This window comes from Somniosus microcephalus, unplaced genomic scaffold, assembly GCF_052327205.1.
Source record: "Somniosus microcephalus isolate GS21.2 unplaced genomic scaffold, FLI_Smic_1.0 unresolved_chr1, whole genome shotgun sequence".
In the NCBI taxonomy this organism is placed as follows: domain Eukaryota; kingdom Metazoa; phylum Chordata; class Chondrichthyes; order Squaliformes; family Somniosidae; genus Somniosus; species Somniosus microcephalus.
In genome coordinates this window covers 168,700,166-168,724,410 of record NW_028225179.1, presented here as the reverse complement: position 1 = coordinate 168,724,410, position 24,245 = coordinate 168,700,166, and the positions used below count along the sequence as shown (strand labels likewise).

General features: G+C 53.0%; 1 protein-coding gene and 1 pseudogene across 2 annotated transcripts in view; one reads left to right on the top strand and one right to left on the bottom strand.

Moving 5' to 3' along the window:
* LOC147096529 (NACHT, LRR and PYD domains-containing protein 3-like) overlaps positions 1 to 17,105 on the top strand; it is a 132,979-nt pseudogene extending 115,874 nt beyond the window's left edge. Inside the window, exons 6-9 of the transcript XR_015074929.1 lie at positions 11,654 to 11,791; positions 11,933 to 12,103; positions 12,245 to 12,412; positions 12,585 to 17,105. The product of XR_015074929.1 is annotated as an NACHT, LRR and PYD domains-containing protein 3-like (transcript). The remainder of the gene's footprint in view (positions 1 to 11,653; positions 11,792 to 11,932; positions 12,104 to 12,244; positions 12,413 to 12,584) is intronic.
* Positions 1 to 24,245, bottom strand: part of LOC147096528 (NACHT, LRR and PYD domains-containing protein 3-like) — a 582,546-nt gene that overhangs the window by 468,291 nt on the left and 90,010 nt on the right. The window lies entirely within an intron of this gene.

Sequence of the window (24,245 nt, the reverse complement as noted above, 5' to 3'; positions counted from 1 at the left end):
GTGGAGGTGCAGGGTAAGTTGGTGAGAGTAAGGATGTTCAGGAGTAGGGTGGGGAAGGCAGAGTGATGGGGATGTGATAATATAGAGAGAGATGGGTGGAGGTGCAGGGTAAGTTGGTGTGAGTAAGGATGTTCAGGAGTAGGGTGGGGAAGGCAGAGTGATGGGGATGTGATAATATAGAGAGAGATGGGTGGAGGTGCAGGGAAAGTTGGTGAGAGTAAGGATGTTCAGGAGTAGGGTGGGGAAGGCAGAGTGATGGGGATGTGATAATATAGAGAGAGATGGGTGGAAGTGCAGGGTAAGTTGGTGAGAGTAATGATGTTCAGGAGTAGGGTGGGGAAGGCAGAGTGATGGGGATGTGATAATATAGAGAGATGGGTGGAGGTGCAACGTAAGTTGGTGAGAGTAAGGATGTTCAGGAGTAGGGTGGGGAAGGCAGAGTGATGGGGATGTGATAATATTGAGAGAGATGGGTGGAGGTGCAAAGTAAGTTGGTGAGAGTAAGGATGTTCAGGAGCAGGGTGGGGAAGGCAGAGTGATGGGGATGTGATAATATAGAGAGAGATGGGTGGAGGTGCAGGGTAAGTTGGTGAGAGTAAGGATGTTCAGGAGTAGGGTGAGGAAGGCAGAGTGATGGGGATGTGATAATATTGAGAGAGATGGGTGGAGGTGCAAAGTAAGTTGGTGAGAGTAAGGATGTTCAGGAGCAGGGTGGGGAAGGCAGAGTGATGGGGATGTGATAATATAGAGAGAGATGGGTGGAGGTGCAGGGTAAGTTGGTGAGAGTAAGGATGTTCAGGAGTAGGGTGAGGAAGGCAGAGTGATGGGGATGTGATAATATAGAGAGAGATGGGTGGAGGTGCAGGGTAAGTTGGTGAGAGTAAGGATGTTCAGGAGTAGGGTGAGGAAGGCAGAGTGATGGGGATGTGATAATATAGAGAGAGATGGGTGGAGGTGCAGGGTAAGTTGGTGAGAGTAAGGATGTTCAGGAGCAGGGTGGGGAAGGCAGAGTGATGGGGATGTGATAATATTGAGAGAGATGGGTGGAGGTGCAAAGTAAGTTGGTGAGAGTAAGGATGTTCAGGAGTAGGGTGAGGAAGGCAGAGTGATGGGGATGTGATAATATTGAGAGAGATGGGTGGAGGTGCAGTGTAAGTTGGTGAGAGTAAGGATGTTCAGGAGCAGGGTGGGGAAGGCAGAGTGATGGGGATGTGATAATATAGAGACAGATGGGTGGAGGTGCAGGGTAAGTTGGTGAGAGTAAGGATGTTCAGGAGTAGGGTGGGGAAGGCAGAGTGATGGGGATGTGATAATATAGAGAGAGATGGGTGGAGGTGCAGGGTAAGTTGGTGAGAGTAAGGATGTTCAGGAGTAGGGTGGGGAAGGCAGAGTGATGGGGATGTGATAATATAGAGAGAGATGGGTGGAGGTGCAGGGTAAGTTGGTGAGAGTAAGGATGTTCAGGAGTAGGGTGGGGAAGGCAGAGTGATGGGGATGTGATAATATAGAGAGAGATGGGTGGAAGTGCAGGGTAAGTTGGTGAGAGTAATGATGTTCAGGAGTAGGGTGGGGAAGGCAGAGTGATGGGGATGTGATAATATAGAGAGAGATGGGTGGAGGTGCAACGTAAGTTGGTGAGAGTAAGGATGTTCAGGAGTAGGGTGGGGAAGGCAGAGTGATGGGGATGTGATAATATTGAGAGAGATGGGTGGAGGTGCAAAGTAAGTTGGTGAGAGTAAGGATGTTCAGGAGCAGGGTGGGGAAGGCAGAGTGATGGGGATGTGATAATATAGAGAGAGATGGGTGGAGGTGCAGGGTAAGTTGGTGAGAGTAAGGATGTTCAGGAGTAGGGTGAGGAAGGCAGAGTGATGGGGATGTGATAATATAGAGAGAGATGGGTGGAGGTGCAGGGTAAGTTGGTGAGAGTAAGGATGTTCAGGAGTAGGGTGAGGAAGGCAGAGTGATGGGGATGTGATAATATAGAGAGAGATGGGTGGAGGTGCAAAGTAAGTTGGTGAGAGTAAGGATGTTCAGGAGCAGGGTGGGGAAGGCAGAGTGATGGGGATGTGATAATATAGAGACAGATGGGTGGAGGTGCAGGGTAAGTTGGTGAGAGTAAGGATGTTCAGGAGTAGGGTGGGGAAGGCAGAGTGATGGGGATGTGATAATATAGAGAGAGATGGGTGGCGGTGCAAGCTAAGTTGGTGAGAGTAAGGATGTTCAGGAGTAGGGTGGGGAAGGCAGAATGATGGGGATGTGATAATATAGAGAGAGATGGGTGGAGGTGCAAGGTAAGTTGGTGAGAGTAAGGATGATCAGGAGTAGGGCGCGGAAGGCGGAGTGATGGGGATGTGATAATATAGAGAGAGATGGGGGGAGGTGCAAGGTTAGTTGGTGAGAGTAAGGATGTTCAGGAGTAGGGTGGGGAAGGCAGAGTGATGCGGATGTGATAATATAGAGAGAGATGGGTGGAGGTGCAGGGTAGGTTGGTGAGAGTAAGGATGTTCAGGAGTAGGGTGGGGAAGGCAGAGTGATGGGGATGTGATAATATATACAGAGATGGGTGGAGGTGCAGGGTAAGTTGGTGAGAGTAAGGATGTTCAGGAGTAGGGTGGGGAAGGCAGAGTGATGGGGATGTGATAATACAGAGAGAGATGGGTGGAGGTGCAGGGTAAGTTGTTGTGAGTAAGGATGTTCAGGAGTAGGGTGGGGAAGGCAGAGTGATGGGGATGTGATAATATAGAGAGAGATGGGTGGAGGTGCAAGGTAAGTTGGTGAGAGTAAGGATGTTCAGGAGTAGGGTGGGGAAGGCAGAGTGATGGGGATGTGATAATATAGAGAGAGATGGGTGGAGGTGCAGGGTAAGTTGGTGAGAGTAAGGATGTTCAGGAGTAGGGTGGGGAAGGCAGAGTGATGGGGATGTGATAATATAGAGAGAGATGGGTGGAGGTGCAGGGTAAGTTGGTGAGAGTAAGGATGTTCAGGAGTAGGGTGAGGAAGGCAGAGTGATGGGGATGTGATAATATAGAGAGAGATGGGTGGAGGTGCAGGGTAAGTTGGTGAGAGTAAGGATGTTCAGGAGTAGGGTGGGGAAGGCAGAGTGATGGGGATGTGATAATATAGAGAGAGATGGGTGGAGGTGCAGGGTAAGTTGGTGAGAGTAAGGATGTTCAGGAGTCGGGTGGGGAAGGCAGAGTGATGGGGATGTGATAATATAGAGAGAGATGGGTGGAAGTGCAGGGTAAGTTGGTGAGAGTAATGATGTTCAGGAGTAGGGTGGGGAAGGCAGAGTGATGGGGATGTGATAATATAGAGAGAGATGGGTGGAGGTGCAACGTAAGTTGGTGAGAGTAAGGATGTTCAGGAGTAGGGTGGGGAAGGCAGAGTGATGGGGATGTGATAATATAGAGAGAGATGGGTGGAGTTGCAGGGTAAGTTGGTGAGAGTAAGGATGTTCAGGAGTAGGGTGGGGAAGGCAGAGTGATGGGGATGTGATAATATAGAGAGAGATGGGTGGCGGTGCAATCTAAGTTGGTGAGAGTAAGGATGTTCAGGAGTAGGGTGGGGAAGGCAGAGTGATGGGGATGTGATAATATAGAGAGAGATGGGTGGAGGTGCAAGGTAAGTTGGTGAGAGTAAGGATGTTCAGGAGTAGGGTGGGGAAGGCAGAGTGATGGGGATGTGATAATATAGAGAGAGATGTGTGGAGGTGCAGGGTAAGTTGGTGAGAGTAAGGATGTTCAGGAGTAGGGTGGGGAAGGCAGAGTGATGGGGATGTGATAATATAGAGAGAGATGGGTGGAGGTGCAGGGTAAGTTGGTTAGAGTAAGGATGTTCAGGAGTAGGGTGGGGAAGTCAGAGTGATGGGGATGGGATAATATAGAGAGAGATGGGTGGAGGTGCAGGGTAAGTTGGTGAGAGTAAGGATGTTCAGGAGTAGGGTGGGGAAGGCAGAGTGATGGGGATGTGATAATATAGAGAGAGATGGGTGGAGGTGCAAGGTTAGTTGGTGAGAGTGAGGATGTTCAGGAGTAGTGTGGGGAAGGCAGAGTGATGGGGATGTGATCATATAGAGAGAGATGGGTGGACGTGCAAGCTATGTTGCTGAGAGTAAGGATGTTCAGGAATAGGGTGGGGAAGGCAGAGTGATGGGGATGTGATAATATAGAGAGAGATGGGTGGAGGTGCAGGGTAAGTTGGGGAGAGTAAGGATGTTCAGGAGTAGGGTGTGGAAGGCAGAGTGATGGGGATGTGATAATATAGGGAGAGATGGGTGGAGGTGCAAGGTTAGTTGGTGAGAGTAAGGATGTTCAGGAGTAGGTTGTGGAAGGCAGAGTGATGGGGATGTGATAATATAGAGAGAGATGGGTGGACGTGCAAGCTATGTTGGTGAGAGTAAGGATGTTCAGGAATAGGGTGGGGAAGGCAGAGTGATGGGAATGTGATAATCCAGAGAGAGATGGGTGGAGGTGCAGGGTAAGTTGGTGAGAGTAAGGATGTTCAGGAGTAGGGTGGGGAAGGCAGAGTGATGGGGATGTGATAATATAGAGAGAGATGGGTGGAGGTGCAAAGTAAGTTGGTGAGAGTAAGGATGTTCAGGAGTAGGGTGGGGAAGGCAGAGTGATGGGGATGTGATAATATAGAGAGAGATGGGTGGAGGTGCAGGGTTAGTTGGTGAGAGTAAGGATGTTCAGGAGTAGGGTGGGGAAGGCAGAGTGATGGGGATGTGATAATATAGAGAGAGATGGTGGAGGTGCAGGGTAAGTTGTTGTGAGCAAGGATGTTCAGGAGTAGGGTGGGGAAGGCAGAGTGACGGGGATGTGAAAATATAGAGAGAGATGGGTGGCGGTGCAAGGTAAGTTGGTGAGAGTAAGGATGTTCAAGAGTAGGGTGGGGAAGGCAGAGTGATGGGGATGTGATAATATAGAGAGAGATGAGTGGAGGTGCAGGGTAAGTTGGTGAGAGTAAGGATGTTCAGGAGTAGGGTGGGGAAGGCAGAGTGATGGGGATGTGATAATACAGAGAGAGATGGGTGGAGGTGCAGGGTAAGTTGGTGAGAGGAAGGATGTTGAGCAGGGTGGGGAAGGCAGAGTGATGGGGATGTGATAATATAGAGAGATATGGGTGGAGGTGCAGGGTAAGTTGGTGCGAGTAAGGATGTTCAGGAGTAGTGTGGGGAAGGCAGAGTGATGGGGATGTGATAATATAGAGAGAGATGGGTGGAGGTGCAGGGTAAGTTGGTGAGAGGAAGGATGTTGAGCAGGGTGGGGAAGGCAGAGTGATGGGGGTGTGATAATATAGAGAGATATGGGTGGAGGTGCAGGGTAAGTTGGTGAGAGTAAGGATGTTCAGGAGTAGGGTGGGGAAGGCAGAGTGATGGGGATGTGATAATGTAGAGAGAGATGGGTGGAGGTGCATGGTAAGTTGGTGAGAGTAAGGATGGTCAGGAGTAGGGTGGGGAAGGCAGAGTGATGGGGATGTGATAATGTAGAGAGAGATGGGTGGAGGTGCATGGTAAGTTGGTGAGAGTAAGGATGTTCAGGAGTAGGGTGGGGAAGGCAGAGAGATGGGTGGAGGTGCAGGGTAAGTTGGTGAGAGTAAGGATGTTCAGGAGTAGGGTGGGGAAGGCAGAGTGATGGGGATGTGATAATATAGAGAGAGATGGGTGGAGGTGCAGGGTAAGTTGGTGAGAGTAAGGATGTTCAGGAGTAGGTTGGGGAAGGCAGAGTGATGGGGATGTGATAATATAGAGAGAGATGGGTGGACGTGCAAGGTATGTTGGTGAGAGTAAGGATGTTCAGGAGTAGGGTGGGGAAGGCAGAGTGATGGGGATGTGATAATATAGAGAGAGATGGGTGGACGTGCAAGGTATGTTGGTGAGAGTAAGGATGTTCAGGAGTAGGGTGGGGAAGGCAGAGTGATGGGGATGTGAAAATATAGAGAGAGATGGGTGGAGGTGCAGGGTAAGTTGGTGAGAGTAAGGATGTTCAGGAGTAGGTTGGGGAAGGCAGAGTGATGGGGATGTGATAATCTAGAGAGAGATGGGTGGACGTGCAAGGTATGTTGGTGAGAGTAAGGATGTTCAGGAGTAGGGTGGGGAAGGCAGAGTGATGGGGATGTGATAATATAGAGAGAGATGGGTGGACGTGCAAGGTATGTTGGTGAGAGTAAGGATGTTCAGGAGTAGGGTGGGGAAGGCAGAGTGATGGGGATGTGATAATATAGAGAGAGATGGGTGGAGGTGCAGGGTGGGTTGGTGAGAGTAAGGATGTTCAGGAGTAGGGTGGGGAAGGCAGAGTGATGGGGATGTGATAATATATACAGAGATGGGTGTAGGTGCAGGGTAAGTTGGTGAGAGTAAGGATGTTCAGGAGTAGGGTGGGGAAGGCAGAGTGATGGGGATGTGATAATATACAGAGAGATGGGTGGAGGTGCAGGGAAATTGGTTTTGAGTAAGGATGTTCAGGATTAGGGTGGGGAAGGCAGAGTGATGGGGATGTGATAATATAGAGAGAGATGGGTGGAGGTGCAGGGTAAGCTGGTGTGAGTAAGGATGTTCCGGAGTAGGGTGGGGAAGGCAGAGTGATGGGGATGTGGTAATATAGAGAGAGATGGGTGGAGGTGCAGGGTAAGCTGGTGTGAGTAAGGATGTTCCGGAGTAGGGTGGGGAAGGCAGAGTGATGGGGCTGTGATAATATAGAGATGGGTGGAGGTGCAAGGTAAGTTGGTGAGAGTAAGGATGTTCAGGAGTAGGGTGGGGAAGGCAGAGTGATGGGGATGTGATAATATAGAGAGAGATGGGTGGAGGTGCAGGGTAAGTTGGTGAGAGTAAGGATGTTCAGGAGTAGGGTGGGGAAGGCAGAGTGATGGGGATGTGATAATATATACAGAGATGGGTGTAGGTGCAGGGTAAGTTGGTGAGAGTAAGGATGTTCAGGAGTAGGGTGGGGAAGGCAGAGTGATGGGGATGTGATAATACAGAGAGAGATGGGTGGAGGTGCAGGGTAAGTTGTTGTGAGTAAGGATGTTCAGGAGTAGGGTGGGGAAGGCAGAGTGATGGGGATGTGATAATATAGAGAGAGATGGGTGGAGGTGCAGGGTAAGTTGGTGAGAGTAAGGATGTTCAGGAGTAGGGTGGGGAAGGCAGAGTGATGGGGATGTGATAATATAGAGAGAGATGGGTGGAGGTGCAGGGTAAGTTGGTGAGAGTAAGGATGTTCAGGAGTAGGGTGGGGAAGGCAGAGTGATGGGGATGTGACAATATAGAGAGAGATGGGTGGAGGTGCAGGGTAAGTTGGTGAGAGTAAGGATGTTCAGGAGTAGGGTGGGGAAGGCAGAGTGATGGGGATGTGATAATATAGAGAGAGATGGGTGGAGGTGCAAGGTAAGGTGGTGAGAGTAAGGATGTTCAGGAGTAGGGTGGGGAAGGCAGAGTGATGGGGATGTGATAATATAGAGAGAGATGGGTGGAGGTGCAGGGTAAGTTGGTGAGAGTAAGGATGTTCAGGAGTAGGGTGGGGAAGGCAGAGTGATGGGGATGTGATAATATAGAGAGAGATGGGTGGAGGTGCAGGGTAAGTTGGTGAGAGTAAGGATGTTCAGGAGTAGGGAGGGAAAGGCAGAGTGATGGGGATGTGATTGTATAGAGAGAGATGGGTGGAGGTGCAGGGTAAGTTGGTGAGAGTAAGGATTTTCAGGAGTAGGGTGGTGAAGGCAGAGTGATGGGGATGTGATAATATAGAGAGAGATGGGTGGAGGTGCAGGGTAAGTTGGTGAGAGTAAGGATGTTCAGGAGTAGGGTGGGGAAGGCAGAGTGATGGGGATGTGATAATATAGAGAGACATGGGTGGAGGTGCAGGGTAAGTTGGTGAGAGTAAGGATGTTCAGGAGTAGGGTGGGGAAGGCAGAGTGATGGGGACGTGAAAATATAGAGAGATGGGTGGAGGTGCAGGGTAAGTTGGTGAGAGTAAGGATGTTCAGGAGTAGGGTGGGGAAGGCAGAGTGATGGGGATGTGATAATTTCGAGAGAGATGGGTGGAGGTGCAAGGTAAGTTGGTGAGAATAAGGATGTTCAGGAGTAGGGTGGGGAAGCAGAGTGATGGGGATGTGATAATATAGAGAGAGATGGGTGGAGGTGCAAGGTAAGTTGGTGAGAATAAGGATGTTCAGGAGTAGGGTGGGGAAGCAGAGTGATGGGGATGTGATAATATAGAGAGAGATGGGTGGAGGTGCAGGGTAAGTTGGTGAGAGTAAGGATGTTCCGGAGTAGGGTGGGGAAGGCAGAGTGATGGGGATGTGATAATATAAAGAGAGATGGGTGGAGGTGCAGGGTAAGTTGGTGAGAGTAAGGATGTTCAGGAGTAGGGTGGGGAAGGCAGAGTGATGGGGATGTGATAATATAGAGAGAGATGGGTGGAGGTGCAAGGTAAGTTGGTGAGAGTAAGGATGTTCAGGAGTAGGGTGGGGAAGGCAGAGTGATGGGGATGTGATAATATAGAGAGAGATGGGTGGAGGTGCAGGGTAAGTTGGTGTGAGTAAGGATGTTCAGGAGTAGGGTGGGGAAGGCAGAGTGATGGGGATGTGATAATATAGAGAGAGATGGGTGGAGGTGTAAGGTAAGTTGATGAGAGTAAGGATGTTCAGGAGTAGGGTGGGGAAGGCAGAGTGATGGGGATGTGATAATATAGAGTGAGATGGGTGGAGGTGCAGGGTAAGTTGGTGAGAGTAAGGATGTTCAGGAGTAGGGTGTGGAAGGCAGAGTGATGGGGATGCGTTAATATAGAGAGAGATGGGTGGAGGTGCAGGGTAAGTTGGTGAGAGTAAGGATGTTCAGGAGTAGGGTGGGGAAGGCAGAGTGATGGGGATGGGATAATACAGAGAGAGATGGGTGGAGGTGCAGGGTAAGTTGGTGAGAGTAAGGATGTTCAGGAGTAGGGTGGTGACGGCAGAGTGATGGGGATGTGATAATATAGAGAGAGATGGGCGGAGGTGCAGGGTAAGTTGGTGTGAGTCAGGATGTTCAGGAGTAGGGAGGGGAAGACAGAGTGATGGGGATGTGATAATATAGAGAGAGATGGGTGGAGATGCAGGGTAAGTTGGTGAGAGTAATGATGTTCAGGAGTAGGGTGGGGAAGGCAGAGTGATGGGGATGTGATAATACAGAGAGAGATGGGTGGAGGTGCAGGGTAAGTTGGTGAGAGTAAGGATGTTCAGGAGTAGGGTGGGGAAGGCAGAGTGATGGGGATGTGATAATACAGAGAGAGATGGGTGGAGGTGCAGGGTAAGTTGGTGAGAGTAAGGATGTTCAGGAGTAGGGTGGGGAAGGCAGAGTGATATGGATGTGATAATATAGAGAAAGATGGGTGGAGGTGCAAGGTAAGTTGGTGAGAGTAAGGATGTTCAGGAGTAGGGTGGGGAAGGCAGAGTGATGGGGATGTGATAATATAGAGAGAGATGGGTGGAGGTGCAGGGTAAGTTGGTGAGAGTAAGGATGTTCAGGAGTAGGGTGCGGAAGGCAGAGTGATGGGGATGTGATAATATAAAGAGAGATGGGTGGAGGTGCAGGGTAAGTTGTTGAGAGTAAGGATGGTCAGGAGTAGGGTGCGGAAGGCAGAGTGATGGGGATGTGATAATATAGAGAGAGATGGGTGGAGGTGCAAGGTAAGTTGGTGAGAGTAAGGATGTTCAGGAGTAGGGTGGGGAAGGCAGAGTGATGGGGATGTGATAATATAAAGAGAGATGGGTGGAGGTGCAGGGTAAGTTGGTGAGAGTAAGGATGGTCAGGAGTAGGGTGCGGAAGGCAGAGTGATGGGGATGTGATAATATAGAGAGAGATGGGTGGAGGTGCAAGGTAAGTTGGTGAGAGTAATGATGTTCAGGAGTAGGGTGGGGAAGGCAGAGTGATGGGGATGTGATAATATAGAGAGAGATGGGTGGAGGTGCAAGGTAAGTTGGTGAGAGTAAGGATGTTCAGGAGTAGGGTGGGGAAGGCAGAGTGATGGGGATGTGATAATATAGAGAGAGATGGGTGGAGGTGCAGGGTAAGTTGGTGAGAGTAAGGATGTTCAGGAGTAGGGTGGGGAAGGCAGAGTGATGGGGATGTGATAATATAGAGAGAGATGGGTGGAGGTGCAGGGTAAGTTGGTGAGAGTAAGGATGTTCAGGAGTAGGGAGGGAAAGGCAGAGTGATGGGGATGTGATAATATAGAGAGAGATGGGTGGAGGTGCAGGGTAAGTTGGTGAGAGTAAGGATGTTCAGGAGTAGGGTGGGGAAGGCAGAGTGATGGGGATGTGATAATATAGAGAGAGATGGGTGGAGGTGCAAGGTAAGTTGTTGTGAGTAAGGATGTTCAGGAGTAGGGTGGGGAAGGCAGAGTGATGGGGATGTGATAATATAGAGAGAGATGGGTGGAGGTGCAGGGTAAGTTGGTGAGAGTAAGGATGTTCAGGAGTAGGGTGGGGAAGGCAGAGTGATGGGGATGTGATAATTTCGAGAGAGATGGGTGGAGGTGCAAGGTAAGTTGGTGAGAGGAAGGATTTTCAGGAGTAGGGTGGGGAAGGCAGAGTGATGGGGATGTGATAATATAGAGAGAGATGGGTGGAGGTGCAGGGTAAGTTGGTGAGAGTAAGGATGTTCAGGAGTAGGGTGGGGAAGGCAGAGTGATGGGGATGTGATAATATAGAGAGAGATGTGGGGAGGTGCAGGGTAAGTTGGTGAGAGTAAGGATGTTCAGGAGTAGGGTGGGGAAAGCAGAGTGATGGGGATGTGATAATATAGAGAGAGATGGGTGGAGGTGCAGGGTAAGTTGGTGAGAGTAAGGATGTTCAGGAGTAGGGTGGGGAAGGCAGAGTGATGTGGATGTGTTGAGAGGCACAGCCTGATGAGGTTAAGTGAGGCTTTGCAGTAACGTTTTGTGATCTACTGAGATCATTGAAAGGTTTGTGTCACTGCAGGCTGGTCCTCCCGACGACATCCCTGCTTGAGCCCCACGGTGCAATGTGCACCCAGGCTGTGTTGGTCTCTTCCGCCCCCTGGAAGTGAAGAGAACCTCCCTGCGGGCTGTGGCTCCCTCCATAATCATCTAGAGGGAGTTCTGGGAGAGCCTGGGTGCAGCATAGCACCTCTGTGCAGATGTCAGTGTTTGTAGAACCTCAATACTGTAAAACACTGAGAGCACAATGGGCAAAGTCAGTGTGTGTGTCATCAAATGTGGTCATCAAAACCGCTTCTCTCAATTCCCCAGAGCGAGGCCGCGACACCCGACCCCGGACACACCCGACCCCCCGCCGTCCCCAACCCCGGACACACCCGCCCCGCCCCGACCCTCCGCCGCCCCCGGCCCCCGGCCCCGCCCGACCCTCCGCCGCCTCCGGCCCAACTCTCCGCCAACCCCGGCCCCGCCCGACCGCCGCCCCCGGCCTCGCCCCGACCCTCTCCCGACCCCGGCCCCGCCCGACCCTCTCCCAGCCCCGCCCGACCCTCGCACCGACCCTACCGACCCTCTCCCGGCCCCACCCGACCCCACCCGACCTGCCACCAACTCTCCACCGACCCTGACCCCCGCCCCCGCCCGACCGTCGCCGATGGGGAAAACCGGGTGATTAATTTCCTGAAGTACTTTCAGTGATTGCTGTAATATCCCAGAGAGAAAAGTATATCAGATCCGGACTTTGATTCAGTTTGTTTCTCTCTCTCTGTTTTTAGGCTGAATGGCATTCAATTGGGAGATTCAGGAATGAAACTAGTGTCTGTGGCTCTGAGGAGCCCGGACTGTAAATTACAGACACTGCAGTAAGTACCAGACTGTGTGAGATTGTGTTTATAATAACTGGGTGTCTGACACTGGACATTATTATTAGTATCAGTAATAGTGTTATTAATAAACTCTGGGGATTGACTCTGATTCCAGTTATTTCTCTCTCTGATCCCCAGGCTGGATGCTAACAGTCTCACAGATTCTTGTGTCGAGGATCTCGCTTCCGCTCTCAGTACAAACCGCTCACTGACAGATCTGAACCTGAGTAATAATAAACTGGGAGATTCAGGAGTGAAACTACTGTCTGTGGCTCTGAGGAACCCGGACTGTAAAATACAGACACTGGGGTAAGTACCAGACTGTGTGAGATTGTGTTTATAATAACTGGATGTCTGACACTGAACATTATTATTAGTATCAGTAATAGTGTTATTAATAAACTCTGGGGATTGACTCTGATTCCTGTTATTTCTCTCTCTCATCCCCAGGCTATGGTCTGTCGGTCTCACAGATTCTTGTGCCAAGGATCTCGCCTCCGCTCTCAGTACAATGCGCTCACTGAGGGATCTGGACCTGGGAGGAAACTCCTTCACAGACCGATCTGTCCCCGCTCTCCGCCGCCTCATACTGACCTGCAGGAGTCTGGAGTACATCAGGTGAGTGTTTGTGTTAATGTTTAATGTAATAAATAAAATATCAGTGGGATTCAGTCACTGTTTTGGGTAATATTTGTCTGTAATTATTATTGAAATATTAACCCCTGTCTCGCGGTTATTTACACTGTTGTTCAATCTGTTTATTTCCTGTTTAATCTTTAATCTGTTTCAGGCTGGGGTGGAATCGGTTCAGTTCATCCGGAGAAAAACAGCTGGAGTTACTGCAGGGAACAAGACCCGGACTGAGTGTGGAAGTGTGAACAGTCCAAGTGATGACCTCACTGCTCCCATTGTGTGACCATTCCAAGTGATGATGTCACTGCTCCCATTGTGTGAACAGTCCAAGTGATGACCTCACTGCTCCCATTGTGTGACCATTCCAAGTGATGACCTCACTGCTCCCATTGTGTGACCATTCCAAGTGATGACCTCACTGCTCCCATTGTGTGACCATTCCAAGTGATGACCTCACTGCTCCCATTGTGTGACCATTCCAAGTGATGACCTCACTGCTCCCATTGTGTGACCATTCCAAGTGATGACCTCACTGCTCCCATTGTGTGAACAGTCCAAGTGATGACCTCACTGCTCCCATTGTGTGACCATTCCAAGTGATGACCTCACTGCTCCCATTGTGTGACCATTCCAAGTGATGACCTCACTGCTCCCATTGTGTGACCATTCCAAGTGATGACCTCACTGCTCCCATTGTGTGACCATTCCAAGTGATGATGTCACTGCTCCCATTGTGTGAACAGTCCAAGTGATGACCTCACTGCTCCCATTGTGTGACCATTCCAAGTGATGACCTCACTGCTCCCATTGTGTGAACAGTCCAAGTGATGACCTCACTGCTCCCATTGTGTGACCATTCCAAGTGATGACCTCACTGCTCCCATTGTGTGACCATTCCAAGTGATGACCTCACTGCTCCCATTGTGTGACCATTCCAAGTGATGACCTCACTGCTCCCATTGTGTGACCATTCCAAGTGATGATGTCACTGCTCCCATTGTGTGATCTTTTCAAGTGATGACGTCACTGCTCCCATTGTGTGACCAGCCCAAGTGATGACCTCACTGCTCCCATTGTGTGACCATTCCAAGTGATGACCTCACTGCTCCCATTGTGTGACCATTCCAAATGATGACCTCACTGCTCCCATTGTCACCATTCCAAGTGATGTCACTGCCCCCATTGTGTGATCATTTCAAGTAATGACGTCACTGCTCCCATTGTGTGACCATTCCAAGTAATGACATCACTGCTCCCATTGTGTGACCATTCCAAGTGATGACCTCACTGCTCCCATTGTGTGACCATTCCAAGTGATGACCTCACTGCTCCCATTGTGTGACCATTCCAAGTGATGACCTCACTGCTCCCAATGTGTGACCATTCCAAGTGATGATGTCACTGCTCCCATTGTCTGACCATTCCAAGTGATGACCTCACTGCTCCTATTGTGTGACCATTCCAAGTGATGACCTCACTGCGCCCATTGTGTGACCAGTCCAAGTGATGACCTCACTGCACCCATTGTGTGAACATTCCAAGTGATGACCTCACTGCTCCCATTGTGAACATTCCAAGTGATGACCTCGCTGCTCCCATTGTGTGACCATTCCAACTGATGATGTCACTGCTCCAATTGTGTGACCATTCCAAGTGATGATGTCACTGCTCCCATTGTGTGACCATTCCAAGTGATGATGTCACTGCTCCCATTGTGTGACCAGTCCAAGTGAGGACCTCACTGCTCCCATTGTGTGACCATTCCAAGTGATGACCTCACTGCTCCATTGTGTGACCATTCCAAGTGATGATGTCACTGCTCCAATTGTGTGACCATTCCAAGTGATGACCTCACTGCTCCCATTGTGTGACCATTCCAAGTGATGACCTCACTGCTCCTTGTGTGAACATTCCAAGTGATGACGTCACTGCTGTCATTGTGTGACCATTCCAAGTGATGATGTCACTGCTCCCATTGTGTGACCATTCCAAGTGATGATGTCACTGCTCCCATTGTGTGACCTTTCCAAGTGATGATGTCACTGTTCCCATTGTGTGACCATTTCCAAGTGATGATGTCACTGCTCCCATTGTGTGACCATTTCCAATTGATGATGTCACTGCTCCTTCACCCCGCCCGGGGCCGGTAGCGGTGGGGCTCCTTCACCCCACCTGGGGCCGGTAGCGGTGGGACTTCTTCACCCCACCCGGGGTGGGACTTCACCCCGCCCGGGGCCGGTAGCGGTGGGGCTTCTTCACCCCGCCCGGGGCCAGTAGCGGTGGGGCTTCTTCACCCCGCCCGGGGCCGGTAGCGGTGGGACTTCTTCACCCCGCCCGGGGCCGGTAGCGGTGGGGCTCCTTCACCCCGCCCGGGGCCGGTAGCGGTGGGGCTTCTTCATCCCGCCCGGGGCCGGTAGCGGTGGGGCTTCTTCACCCCGCCCGGGGCCGGTAGCAGTGGGGCTTCTTCACCCCGCCCGGGGCCGGTAGCGGTGGGGCTCCTTCACCCCGCCTGGGGCCGGTAGTGGTGGGGCTCCTTCACCCACCCGGAGCCGGTAGCGGTGGGACTTCTTCACCCCACCCAGGGCCGGTAGCGGTGGGGCTCCTTCACCCCGCCCGGGGCCGGTAGCGGTGGGACTTCTTCACCTCGCCCGGGGCCGGTAGCGGTGGGACTTCACCCCGCCCGGGGCCGGTAGCAGTGGGGCTCCTTCACCCCGCCCGGGGCCGGTAGCGGTGGGACTTCTTCACCCCGCCCGGGGCCGGTAGTGGTGGGACTTCTTCACCCCGCCCGGGGCCGTTAGCGGTGGGGCTCCTTCACCCCGCCCGGGGCCGGTAGCAGTGGGACTTCTTCACCCCGCCCGGGGCCGCTAGTGGTGGGACTTCTTCACCCCGCCCGGGGCCGGTAGCGGTGGGACTTCACCCCGCCCGGGGCCGGTAGCGGTGCGGCTCCTTCAATCTCTTTGACACAACTTGCCACAATTGCCAATCACACATGTTTCCTCAAGGATAGTCAGTGCTTCAACGTTTCATCCTCCCTTAATCTCTCCCTCCATATTAACTACCCTACCCATATTCACAACCACCCCCTTGACTTCGCGATCTCGCGTGTCCTTGCTACTCCCATCGTGTCAATCACAGATAAGGCCATCTCTGGTCACTTCCTTGTATCACTCTCTACCCAAACACTCCTTCCCAAACCTCCTTCCTTCTGTTTCCGCCCCTGGAAAATATTCTCTCCCAATTCACTTTCAAAATTCCAACTGCCTAGCCTTTGGCCCTCCATTCACCTCAACATTTCTGCAGCTACCGATATGCTCAACCACACCCTCACCTCCACCTTTGATGCCCTAGTCCCTATTAAAACCATTGCTCTCTCTCACCCCATTCATTCCCCCTGGTTCGGCCCTCATCTCCACCAACTTAAGTCCAAGGGACGCAGACTTGAATGTATATTGTGGACAACTGGTTTAGCCATTCATTGCCAGATCTGGCTGGCCCACATAAAGCACTATCCTGGGTTGGGTGATTGGGCAGATGCAGCAAAATGTGGATAAATGCGAGTGTGAAGGAATAGCCTTGATTCAGAGAAATACACGATACCATGAACAGATTTCTAATATTATTACAGAACATACTGGGTTTAAAAGACACACGTCTCAGCAGACACAGGCTGTAAACAGAAATACAGGCTTCTGAGAAAGAATCAGTTGATAAAGTTGTAAACAAGCTTTGAAATGGGAATTAGTTAAATGTTCTAAAACAATGAAAGATTGAAGCAAACCATTGGTGCTTCCAAAAGGTCGACGGTTTGCAATGAACACAATGAAAAGACCCAGTTTAAAGTGTGAAGAGCTAACACGTAAAACAGAAACACAAACATTGAAAGAGGCACGTGCCTTTGAAAACATGACATCAAGTAAAAGAAACATCTGCTGGTCAAATAGTTTTATGTTAAACTTGGAAAACAGGAACCATAAGATTAAATATGCAACCAATTGAGATAGCTAGAAAACAAGTAAACACACAGTTAAAGTGGTTTTGATTTACATATTATAAATATAATACCAAAAAGGCTTTGAAGATATGACTTCAATAGAGACACCAAGCAATTGCATTGTGTTTGTATTGAACTTGGAGAATGAGAGTCAAAATGGCTGCTAAGAACCAGTAAAGCCAATATTAAGAATTGAATGAAGAATCTTCGATAAGAATGGCATTAAACAGAAACCATTGCTGTCATTGTTTTTATGATGGTTTTTCTAACACCTAAAAGTAGAGAAATAATTATTCATGCAATAGTTGAATTGATAGTAAGAATAGAAAGCATTCAAAAGAGGTATCAATAAAGACAATTAGCTGACATCAGCAGAGAACATCAAGGAAGAAACCACTGCCAAAAGGGTATAAAAATAAGAACATGCTGAACGGGCAAAATGTTTCTCAACTCTACGGAGGCATCTCTAAGTTTTTAACTTTGAGTCTCGGGTAAATCAAAGTGATTGATTTTGGTGGATGTTCTGGATTTAGAAATAAGTGAGAAATAAATGTAACGAAAGTAAAGATTTGAGAATAAGGATCTCAGAAATGTAAGCTAATTGTATTTTGAATTGTTAATGTTGCGACTGATTCAACAGATGTTAACTGAATGTCGGCTCTTAAATTAAACTATATATTTTTAGAATTGTCTCAGAGTAATTCTGTATAGATTTGCGAACACACAAATTCTGTATACTCTTGTAACGAGGTGCAGAATTCTGGGGGGTATTCCGGACCCTCATAATATCCGGAAGGTTACAGTCTAGTTCAACTTATTAAAAATACTATCTGGTGGACGGTAACATCTTTAGTCGTTCCTTTCCTTTAGGGAGAGATAGCCTGAATCTTTAGACCCATTTAAGCATCTTATGGAATTCGGCTATCTCTAACTTAAGTTGAGGGTGAACGTCTGGGGAATACGCCTGATCTGGAATAGCCCAAAAGGGCTAGGACTGTAATTTATTCCTTCACGAGGTTATCCACTTTGGTGTCAAAAACAGGAAGGCAGATTATTATCTGAACGGCAATAGATTGGGAGAAGGGGGAAGTGCAACGAGACCTGGGTGTCCTTGTGCACCAGTCGCTGAAGTTAAGCATGCAGGTGCAGCAGGCGGTTAAGAAGACAAATGGTATGTGATATACCTATCAATTCAGTCCATGAAAAGCGATGAGTTAAGGTAGTAACTATAGGTTTTTATTGGCTAAATAACAGAGCCCACCCTCGTGGGTGATCGGTTCCAACAAGGAAGAATACTAGCCAAGCGGTCACCTTTATACCTGGGCAAGCAGGCGGAGCCATGGGCGGAGTCAGCTGAGGTATGCCTAGGTATAACAGCGTGCGTGGCAAGAGGTAACCTTGTGTAGTGATAACAACAGTGTAACAATAGTGAACGGTTGTGAACGGTAACAGTGGTTTACCACATTCACCCCTTGTTTAAAATTGAGTCCGGCGGGGTGAAGTGTACTACCAGTTCGTGTATGTCAATCTCTCAGGAGGCCTCGTAAGCCTTTCTGATCGGCGCAGCAGCGGTGGTGCAGTATCCGATGTTAATGCTGGTGTCTGCGTGGTCGACGAAGGTTCCTGGGGTTCCGGCATGCCGTCTACAGGAGCTGGATTTGGGGGAGTGGTGGGGGGTAACGGTGGTATCTCAGGGGTGCCCGAGGGTGCGAGGTCTCGCAAGGAGACAGTGTCCTCCCGCCAGTCTGGGTATGCCACATAGGCGTACTGGGGGTTGGCGTGCAGGAGGTCCACCCTCTCGACCAGGGGGTCCGCTTTATGGGTCCTCACGTGCTTCCGCAGCAGGACGGGCCCCGGAGAAGTCAGCCATGTTGGTAGCGAGGTTCCCGTAGTTGACTTCCTGGGGAAAACAAACATTCGTTCATGGGGGGTGGCGTTAATGGCAGTGCAAAGCAGTGACCGGATGGAGTGGAGCGCTGCCGGGAGGACTTCCTGCCAGCGAGAGGTTGGGAGGCCCTTAGACTTTAGGGCTAAGAGGACGGCCTTCCAACTGTCGCGTTTTCTCTTTCCACCTGGCCGTTCCCCCGGGGGTTGTAGCTGGTGGTCCTGCTCGTAGCAATACCTCTCGCGAGCAGGAACTGGCGAAGTTCCTCGCTCATGAAGGATGCGCCCCGGTCGCTATGTATATACTTCGGGAACCCGAACAAGGCGAAGAGGTCGTTCAGGCATTTGATGACCGTGGTACTGGTCATGTCTGGGCAGTGGATGGCAAAGGGGAAACGGGAGTACTCATCAACAATGTTGAGGAAGTACACATTACGGTCAGAGGACGGGAGGGGCCCCTTAAAATCGATGCTCAAGCACTCGAAGGGGCGGGTGGCCTTGATCAGGCTTGCTCTGTCCGGCCTATAGAAATGCAGTTTGCATTCGGCACAGGTTTGGCAGTTCCTGGTCATGGTCCTGACCTCCTCGATGGAGTAGGGCAGGTTGCGGGCCTTAATGAAGTGGTAAAGTCTGGTGACCCTGGGGTGGCAGAGGTCGTTGTGGAGGGTCCGCAGTCTATCAACTTGCGTGTTGGCGCATGTACTTCGCGATAGAGCATCTGGGGGGTCGTTGAGTTTACCAGGCCGGTACAAGATATCGTAATCGTAGGTGGAGAGCTCAATTCTCCACCTCAAGATCTTGTCGTTCTTGATTTTGCCCTTCAGCTTGTTATTAAACATAAAAGCAACCGAACGCTGGTCGGTGAGGAGGGTAAATCGTTTGCCTGCCAGGTAATGCCTCCAGCGTCGTACCGCCTCCACAATCGCCTGGGCCTCCTTCTCGACAGAAGAGTGTTGGATCTCAGGGCCCGGGAGGGTCCTTGAGAAGAAGGCCACAGGTCTCCCCGCCTGGTTAAGGGTTGCAGCTAGGGCGAAGTCGGATGCATCGCTTTCCACTTGGAAAGGGATGGACTCATCCACTGCGTGCATTGTGGCCTTCGCAATGTCTCCTTTTATGAGGGAGAAGGCTGCGCCTGCTTCTGCTGTCAGGGGGAAGGAGGTGGACTTCATGAGGGGTCTGGCTTTGTCCGCATAATTGGGCACCCATTGGGCATAGTAAGCGAAGAGCCCCAGGGTTCTCTTCAGCGCCTTTGGACAGTGGGGGAGGGGAAGCTCCATGAGGGGGCGCATTCTTTCGGGGTCGGGGCCGATGACTCCGTTCTCTACTACGCAGCCGAGGATGGCAAGGCGCGAGGCGTTAAACACACATTTCTCCTTATTGTAAGTGAGGTTCAGCCGTTGGGCCGTACGGAGGAATTTCTCCAGATTAACATCATGGTCCTGCTGGCCGTGGCCGCAGATGGTGATGTTATCTAGATAAGGGAACGTGGCCTGCAGCGCGTTCTGGTCGACCATCCGGTCCATCTCCCTTTGGAAGACCGAAACCCCGTTGGTGACGCCGAAGGGAACCCTAAGGAAGTGGTAGAGGCGGCCATTCGCCTCGAAGGCGGTATACTGGCGGTCCTCAGGGCGGATAGGGAGTTGGTGATAGGCCGACTTGAGGTCGATGGTGGAGAATACCCGGTACTGTGCAATCTGGTTGACCATATCAGATATGCGGGGGAGGGGGTATGCATCCAGCTGGGTGTACCGGTTTATGGTTTGGCTGTAGTCGATGACCAGGCGGTGTTTATCGCCGGTCTTAACGACTACGACCTGAGCACGCCAGGGGCTGGTGCTCCCCTCGATGATGCCCTCCTTCAGGAGTCGCTGCACCTCAGAGCTAATAAAAGCTCTGTCCCCGGCGCTGTACCGCCTGCTCTTGGTAGCGACGGGTTTACAGTCACGGGTGAGGTTAGCGAACAAGGAGGGGGGCGGGACTTTGAGGGTGGAGAGGCCGCAGGTGGTACGCGGCGGGCGGCTTAAATTTTGCTGGTTGCAGACTGTGAGTGGGGGGAGGGGTCCACCGTAAGCCAAAGTGACACTTTGAAGGTGGCATTGGAAATCCAGCCCTAGTAGGACGGCAGCGCAGAGCTGGGGCAGGACGAGAAGTTTAAAGTTTTTATATTCCGTGCCCCTAACCGACAGGGTCACCACACAGTAGCTGCTGATGTCTGTTGAATGGGACTTCGCTGCCATCGAGATCCGATGGCGCGTTGGCCGGACAGTGAGGGAGTAGCAGCTCACCGTGTCTGGGTGAATAAAACTCTCCGTGCTTCCGCTGTCGAACAGGCAGGTCGTGGCGTGGCCGTTTACTTCGATGTCCATCATGGACTTGGACAGATGATGCGGGAGAGCTTGGTCAAGCGTGACGGAGGCCAGTGTATGGCTGAGTGAGCTGCTGTAGTCTGCAGGTGAGGCGGTGGTCGGGTCTGGAGACAAAACGGCGGCCGAGTGCGGCGAACAAAATGGCGGCGCCCATGACGCGGATCCCCACGAAGTTGGACAAAATGGCGGAGAAGATGGCCGCCCCCACAACTCACATGAGGCACTGCTGGCGTCTGTGGCCTTGATCAAAGATGGCCACCCCCACGACACATGTGGCCTTGATCAAAGATGGCCGCCCCCACAACTCACGAGGCACTGCTGGCGTCTGTGGCTTTCCCCCTGCAGGCGTTTACGAAGTGGCCTTTCTTTTTGCAGCCAGAGCAGGTCGCGTTCCTTGCAGGGCAGCGCGCCCTTTGATGTCTCGCCTGGCCACAGAAGAAGCAGCTGGCGGCCCGATCGCGGAGGTCCGCTGCCGCAACAGGTCCCGGGGGTGGCGGTCCCGATCGATTCCGGGACACCGACGCCGTAGTAGGTCCCAGGGGCGGCGGTGCGAGGGGTATAGCGGCCGGAGTCGGGCCCGAGTCCCAGGGTCGCGCAGCACTGTACCTGGAGTACGCCTCGAGGTCCCGATGGGCCACTTCCAGTGAGCGAGCGAGGGCTGCAGCTGTTTTCAAGTCGAGGTCCTTTGATTCGAGCAGTCTTTGCCGTGAGTAGTTGAACCGAAGGCCTTTCACGAAGGCATCGCGGATATTTCCTTCAGTATGTTCTGCAGCCGTTACAGCTTTAAAGTCACAGTCCCTGCCGAGTGTTTGTAGCGCCCGTAAAAATTCATCTACAGACTCTCCTTGCTGTTGCGAGCGGGATCTTAGGAGATGTCTGGCATACATTGAATTTACTGGGCTCCGGTACTGCTCTTTTAGCAGGTTGAGGGCGTCCTCGTATGTAGCAAGGTCCCGGATGAGTGCAAATACTTTAGGGCTCACCTGGGCGGTCAGAACACTTAGTTTGGATTCCGGAGGCACGCCGGAGGCTCCCAGGTAGGATTCGAAACAGCTCAGCCAGTGTTCGAAGTCGAGGGCTGAATTCGCTGCCTGTGGGTTTAGATCCAGGTACGGCGGTCGGAGGGCTCGCAGCCAGGTCGGCTGCTGGGGCTGTTGTAGCTGGCCGCTTGGCTGGGGCTGTTGTAGCTGACCATTTGGCTGGTCGGTTGGCTGCTCCGGTCCATACATTTCAAAATTTAGCCAATAAAATTGATATACCTATCAATTCAGTCCATGAAAAGCGACGAGTTAAGGTAGTAACTATAGGTTTTTATTGGCTAAATAACAGAGCCCACACTCGTGGGTGATCGGTTCCAACAAGGAAGAATACTAGCCAAGCGGTCACCTTTATACCTGGGCAAGCAGCTGGAGCCATGGGCGGAGTCAGCTGAGGTATGCCTAGGTATAACAGCGTGCGTGGCAAGAGGTAATCTTGTGTAGTGATAACAACAGTGTAAACAGTGATAACAACAGTGTAACAATAGTGAACGGTTGGGAACGGTAACAGTGGTTTACCACAGTATGTTGGTGATTGTTTTATTGTTATTGGTGAGCGTGCTCTCTGGGAATCTGACCCCTGTTCCTTCTCCGTGAGGAATTCAAGCTCTGCTTTAAACTTGCGCCCTCCGTCAGATTGCACTTTTATCACAGCTGATGTGCAGGCTCCTGACGATGACGTGGGCAGCAAACCCTTCTTCACCCGGCCAGGGGCTAATAGCCATGGGACTTCTTCACCCCGCCCGGGGCCGGTAGCGGTGGGACTTCACCCCACCCGGGGCCGGTAGCGGTGGGGCTTCTTCACCCCGCCTGGGGCAGGTAGCGGTGGGGCCTCTTCACCCCGCCCGGGGCCGGTAGCAGTGGGGCTTCTTCACCCCGCCCGGGGCCGGTAGCGGTAGGACTTCTTCACCCTGCCCGGGGCCGGTAGCGGTGGGACTTCTTCACCCCGCCCGGGGCCGGTAGCGGTGGGGCTTCTTCACCCTGCCCGGGGCCGGTAGCGGTGGGACTTCTTCACCCTGCCCGGGGCCGGTAGCGGTGGGACTGCACCCCGCCCGGGGCCGGTAGCGGTGGGGCTTCTTCACCCACCCGGGGCCGGTAGCGGTGGGGCTCCATCACCCCGCCTGGGGCCGGTAGCGGTGGGGCTTCTTCACCCCGCCCGGGGCCGGTAGCGGTGGGACTTCTTCACCCCGCCCGGGGCCGGTAGCGGTGGGGCTTCTTCACCCCACCCGGGGCCGGTAGCAGTGGGGCTTCTTCACCCACCCGGGGCCGGTAGCGGTGGGGCTCCTTCACCCCGCCTGGGGCCGGTAGCGGTGGGGCTTCTTCACCCCGCCCGGGGCCGGTAGCGGTGGGACTTCTTCACCCCGCCCGGGGCCGGTAGCGGTGGGGCTTCTTCACCCCGCCCGGGGCCGGTAGCGGTGGGACTTCTTCACCCCGCCCGGGGCCGGTAGCGGTGGGGCTTTTCACCCCGCCCGGGGCCGGTAGCGGTGGGGCTCCTTCACCCTGCCCGGGGCCGGTAGCGGTGGGGCTTCTTCACCCCACCCCGAGCCAGTAGCGGTGGTGCTTCGTTACCCCGCCCGGGGCCGGTAGCGGTGGGGCTTCTTCACCCCGCCCGGAGCCGGTAGCGGTGGGGCTTCGTCACCCCGCCCGGGGCCGGTAGCGGTGGGGCTTCTTCACCCCGCCCGGGGCCGGTAGCGGTGGGGCTTCTTCACCCCGCCCAGGGCCGGTAACAGTGGGGCTTCTTCACCCCGCCCCGAGCCGGTAGCGGTGGGACTTCTTCACCCCGCCCCGAGCCGGTAGCGGTGGGGCTTCTTCACCCCGCCCGGGGCTGGTAGCGGTGGGGCTTCTTCACCCCGCCCGGGGCCGGTAGCGGTGGGTCTTCTTCACCCCGCCTGGGGCCGGTAGCGGTGGGACTTCTTCACCCCGCCCGGAGCCGGTAGCGGTGGGGCTTCTTCACCCCGCCCGGGGCCGGTAGCGGTGGGACTTCTTCACCCCGCCCGGGGCCGGTAGCGGTGGGCCTCCTTCACCCCGCCCGGGGCCGGTAGCGGTGGGACTTCTTCACCCCGCCCGGGGCCGGTAGCGGTGGGCCTCCTTCACCCCGCCCGGGGCCGGTAGCGGTGGGACGCCTTCACCCCGCCCGGGGCCGGTAGCGGTGGGACTTCTTCACCCCGCCCGGGGCCGGTAGTGGTGGGACTTCTTCATCGCACCCGGGGCCGGTAGCGGTGGGGTTTCTTCACCCCGCCCGGGGCCGGTAGCGGTGGGCCTCCTTCACCCCGCCTGGGGCCGGTAGCGGTGGGGCTTCTTCACCCCGCCCGGGGCCGGTAGCGGTGGGCCTCCTTCACCCCGCCCGGTGCCGGTAGCGGTGGGACGCCTTCACCCCGCCCGGGGCCGGTAGCGGTGGGACTTCTTCACCCCGCCCGGGGCCGGTAGCGGTGGGGCTCCTTCACCCCGCCCGGGGCCGGTAGCGGTGGGGCTTCTTCACCCCACCTGGGGCCGGTAGCGGTGGGGCTCCTTCACCCCGCCCGGGGCCGGTAGCGGTGGGG